We start from the raw sequence: 6,000 nt of genomic DNA on the forward strand, positions 1-6,000 counted from the left end.
TCGTTTCAATCCACTTTCGGGTGCCATGATAGATTAACAGACGTATGAGAAAGAAGAAGTAGCAGAAAGTGGATGACTGAGCTAACCGCTTTTGTGGATCAAGAAGGGAAGAAGAAATGAGGGACGGTGTGTTCTTTTGGGCGCCAAAGATGTTTCGAGATTCAAAAGTGGAACCAAGTTGAGGGAATAACCAGGAGAATGTGTATCTATCTATTCCAAAGCATTCAAGCTTCATTAGTTCTAGGGGTGGTGGAAAGAACTTTTTAGTGCTCCACGTCTAACATAGGAATGTGGAAAACATTCTTTTATTGTGTTAGTTTCTAACAAAAAAACGGTTTTAAATATTTTAAGACAAGGTGATGTTTTTTTTTAATATTTCATGAAGATAAGAGTTTCTCCACATTTTGGGTGGGTTTGTACAGAGGTTCCACCACCGGTGAATCTCGTTCGTAGATTACATGTCACTCAATCTATGTGTCTATTATTATATTATTGTTGAAATAGCCCTCTTTTGAGTCCAAAATTTTCCTAATGAACAGTTTATGGATGGAGTAATGCAAGTCTTGACGCATTATTGAAGTAAGCATTCTAACTTACAAATTTGAATTAGTGGTTTAAGGTTTAGGATTTAAGACTAATTATAATTGATGATATTGAATGCAGGCTATTATCAAACATGCTTCCAAAGGGAAATAGACTACCCACCTCAAGAGACAAAGCGAGGCGCTATGTGACATCTCTTGGAGGATTGGATTATGATCGCATACATGCATGCGTCAATGATTGCATTCTCTTTCGTGGGACGCATAAGGAGGCTCGACGTTGTCCCACTTGTGGTGAAGCAAGGTATAGAACAGATATGAAGAGTTTTGATGTACCTCGTAAAGTCTTGCGACACTTTCCTATAATTTCTCGCATCAAACACATGTTCAAGTGCAAATCCATAGCAGAGCTCATGTCATGGCATTCCTCACATCGATTCGGATGATGGCATGTGGAGAATTCCCGCAGACACTCCTGCTTGGAAGCATATTGAAGATGAGTGGCCCAGCTTTAAAACAGAGCCTAGAAACTTGAGACTTGACCTAGGTATGGATGGAGTGAATCCATTTGGTTTCAAAAGCACCGCATACAGCGTGTGGCCAGTTGTGTTGGTGAATTACAACCTTCCACCATCAATGGCGATCAAGAAGGGACATCTTATGTTATCTCTTCTAATTCCAGGGAAACATAAAGTCAAGCATATGGATGTTTATCTTGAACCGTTGTTTGATGAGTTGGAGGAACTATGGAGAGGTGTTGCGGTGGTGGACATTAGTAGGCCTCCCTCCTCTCGACACTTCGACTTAAAAGCAGTGTTGATGTGGACAATGCATGACTTTCCAGGATACAGCAATTGTTCTGGTAAGAATTCTAATTACCTCCCTACTCTAATACTATTGGCTATATATATTAATTATACATATTGACTTTATTATTCTAACTTTTATTTATATTTTAACAGGTTTGAAAACATCGGGTAAACATGCATGTCCTGTTTGTGGCCCTTTGTTAGTACATGAGTATGCTGACGGTTTGTGTAAGACCATATTCGATAATCATCATCGATTTCTCCCCTCAGATCATCCTAAATATGTTGCTAGTAAGAGTAACATTCCTCCCACAAACACTTCGTGCAAAAGATTGGAAGCGTATTTGGGAGTCTACAACTATTCTTCCTCCAGATGGCATGAACAGGTATAGTAATGTTTTTTCAATCTTGTTTTGTGTAGTCTCTAATTGGATTAAAGGTCACATAGAGCAATCCGTTGTGTAGGTACTCCATTTTTTTTCGGCTGCCATATTGGACCCATCTTAAGATCAACCATCTTCTTGATCCCATGCACATCTTCAAGAATGTGGGATCTGGTATTTGGGAACATATTATTGGTAAATGAGATAATGTTAGCATACGTGAGGACTTGCCGATCGTAGGACGTATGCGTCAAGCTTGGCCACGAGAGGTGGGTGGACACGTTCGTCTTCCGCCTGCACCATGGATTATATCAAAGAAAGAGGAGAAGCAGGTAAAGCAGGCCATCACCACTTTGGGTACTCCCACTGGATGCATGAGATCATTGAAGGGAGCCTTTACAACCACTAAGAAAAGAGGCGTTGAGCAACTATATGGGTTGAAGTCCCACGATTGGCACAAGATGCTTCAAGTAAGTGTTTTCCAAGTCTTGTACGTTGAAATTAAATTTTGTAATGCCATAAACCATACATACATGTGCTCTTATGTGCGCAGTTCATACTACCTACTAGCATCGACCATTGTGCAAATAAGAGTTTGAAATGTATTTATAAGATGGGCGAGCTTGTGAGGTATGTAAAACCCATGTCAGATCACCCTTCATTATACCTTGCAAAATGAACGTGCATGAGGTATAACGTACTATTTATTTATTTTTCAGATATGTTAGTTCCAAAGCATTTAGTCTCATTGTGCATTTAGTGGACGAAATTGCTTTATGTGGTACTGTGCATGCACGTTGGATGTTCTTCCTAGAGCGCTTCATGAAGACCTTAAAAGACTTTGTGAGGCAAAGTGCAAGGCCTGAAGGAAGCATGGTCGAGGGTTGGTTGATACAAGAGTCTCTTGTATATATTTCAGAATTTCTTGGTCAAGTGGACAGCTCTTTGCCATGACTATGGAGCAATGAAGAGGACTTGAGGATGACCTCTATTGTGCCTCAAGGAAAAGGACAGAGTAAAGTAATTGATAGAACATTGATTGATGATCTCAATTTCACTTGTATCCTTAATAGTGATGTGATGAGCAGATGGGTTACAAGATATGAGGATGCAAAGACAAAACGGCAAGCAGAAAGAGCTCTCTTTCGGAGGCAACATGGCTCTCGGAAGGCGTACCCTAAGCATCTAGCAACACTTCCGAATGATATCCATGTTGATTGGTTGCATGAGGAAATGGAGAGAGCAGAGAGCGACGAGGGGCTGCATATCACGGCGGAAGAATGGGAGTATGCACGAGGATGCATGTTAAAGGTACATAGAACTAATGTTTTGCATTAGTTGTAAGTGATTTGCTTTTAATATTTATTCACATTGCTTACACAAATATTGCTTCTATTTTGGTCCAGTGCACTATGTTCAATGCTATATGGTGTGAAGGCAAGCATTTCCGAACACAAAGAATTGATGAAAAGAGAAATACACAAGATTACGGTGTCATTAGTAGCTTTGAGGGAGCTAATGGAAAAATGGATGATTATTGTGGCATAATCCAAGACATATTTAGGCTTGACTTTCAACGCTTCTTTGTGTATGTTTTGGATGTCAAATGGCAAATGAACGTGGTGGAAAAAGGGCCTGATGCAACGATAAAACGCCATGCAAGTGGCTATGTAACTATTGACTCTACAAAGTTTTGGCAAACAAAGAAAGATAGGCTCGTATTGCCACAACAATGTGAGCAGGTATGCATTTTTTTACTAATGTGTTTCATGTACATATTTATCTAAGCTCGCGTACCCCTTGACTTTTGATATGCTAGTTAATTACTGTACTATGTGTATTTGAGTAGGTTATCTATCTACCAATGGTGCATGACATTAAATGGTGGTACGTCATCCCTATTGCACCACGTTCCAAAGTGATGTATAATACATTCACTGATATGGAGCATATGGAGGATGTAACAAGCCGCAATGAAGATGATGTCGAACATGCCAATGAAGATGTTGTGATCGATGATCAAGAAATAAGAGATGATCATGATAATGAGGATGAGCGTGCCATTTCTCATGATCATGAGAATGACCCTACCATTGAGGATGATGGTGATGTTGATGAGGATGATCAGGATATCGATACCATTATCAATGGAGTACAGAATATCGATAGTGGAATAAATTTAATCGTAGCCTTACAAATTGATCAAATGGATATTGATGCTGATCGTTTGGCAAGGATGGATCTTATTGAAGATGAGATCGAACCCTAACCAATCCGTCACTGTACGTTCTAAATTGATGACATTTCTATCATCTCATATGCATGATTTATTTTTGAATATATTTCATTGTTGTAAATGCATGTAGTGGGATTGTGTAATGATGTATACTGGTTTGGTGGGCAACTAGTCGTTCTTTTGCGGCGGCAAGTTGTTGTCCCCACATCTTAGCCTTTAGTTTGCGTGGGCAACTGGTCGTATTTTTCGGCTAGCTGTTGTCCTCGTGAGGTGGGATTTTGGACTTTTTGGTCATAGTGTGTGGCCATCTTAAGTTCATACTATTCACACCTCAACACCATATCTTACATACACTCCACTTGACATCACTTCAGTAATTTATTTTTTGCTGCCGCAGCTACTGGTTATTTATCTTTATCACTCCACAACCGCACACCTAAAAAAACCCCTAAATCCTAAACCTTTGCTATCATGGTGCTTTTGAACACTATCCCAGAGGCAGCAAACGAAGGTCAAGACAACCCTTCTACCAGCCAGGGAGCATTTCAATTTGCTAGTGGAGAAAGAGAACGTGCTAAGCGAAGAATGGATGATTCTATAGATACTGCTAATGCACAAAACCAATACAGGTTTACGCTTGGTGCTTCATCATCATCCTATGATCACCTTTTTGCTCTACCTACTCTTCCCATCGCTCAACCTTCTCCCCTTAAAGATTTCTTGAAGAAGTCTATCGAGGAGTACAAGAAGATGTTTTTAGCTTTTGAGAAAAGTCAAGCTTACCTCAAAAAGCTTAGAGAGAAAAGAGAAGAAGGCACCGTACCTAACAGTATTCGACTCAAACCACCCCACCTTACTGTGCAAGATGAACAAGGACAGGCCTTTCTCAGTCAAACTCTACAAGATCTTTGTAAAAATTACAGGAGTAGCTGCTTGGAAGTCCTCATTGAAGCCCAGGCAAAGCTGGTAGAGAATCAAGAAAAGAAGCTGGATGCTTATGCCTCCACTTTTGAAGCCAGTCTCCAAGAAATCTTGAACCTCATGGCTGCTTTAGAACTCATGGACAGCCCACACGCTTTAAGGGAAAACACCATGAAGACTTGGAAGAACAAGCTGGTCAAAGATTTCAAGACTACCATAAATAATTTCAGGGTCTCTCATCTCCTTAACTCTAAGATCAAGCAAGCTGCTTTCACCAAGAGGAAAGCTGCACAGGATCAAGCCATGGGAGATGCAGAATCTCTTCCTATTGAACCCTCTATAGCCAAGCTAGTCAAAGAGCAAGTTCAGAAGCAAGTTCAAGCACAGATCAACAAGTTAAAGAAAAGTCTAGCAAATGACACAAGTGGGACAAACAAAAAACGGAAAGATAATCAACAAAAGAAAAGCCAGAACAATAGCCAGAACAACAATAAGAAGAAAACTAGAAGCAACCAAGCTTCTAAAAAAGGCAATCAACAGAAAGATCGGCAAAACAACCACCAAGGTAAGCAGCAGGGAAACAAGTCTACCCAGCCAAAAAACAAGCAGGGAAACCGGCAAGGGGGTGGAAATCAACCTCAAAGGAAGAAGACTTCCACCCCCTCCTCTGCATAGCCTTCCTCTTCTCTTCAAGGCCACAATACCCAAAAATCTGGTTCGGGAAAAAAACCAAAACGGTAAAATTCACGAAGCAGATCTGCTCCACCGAGCCGATCTCGGTCTCGAAATCCCCGGCATTAAGGCACCTCTTCTGGCTCCCTCTCCAAGATCCCGAGCATTATGCTCTATTGCTTTTCTCTAGAAAGACCCCAACTGAGGTGGATCAACGTGTTTCAAACACTGCCATCCACAATCTCTCTCAGTACAAGCTTTCATTTAGCGAGAAAAAGCTTCTAGGACTTGGTTTGGGATATATTCCTCCGTCAAAGTTTTCGGATTCAACGCATCTAACCAAAGACTATGATAATTTTGCAAGACAACTTCGTCTTCGATGGTTTTTCAGAAATGCACCAGATAGACCTCTTCCTCCTTTTTGAGTTGCAAACCCG

Source organism: Cibotium barometz, chromosome 61 (assembly GCF_041138505.1).
Source record: "Cibotium barometz isolate CiBa-2024 chromosome 61, ASM4113850v1, whole genome shotgun sequence".
Taxonomy (NCBI): Eukaryota; Viridiplantae; Streptophyta; class Polypodiopsida; order Cyatheales; family Cibotiaceae; genus Cibotium; species Cibotium barometz.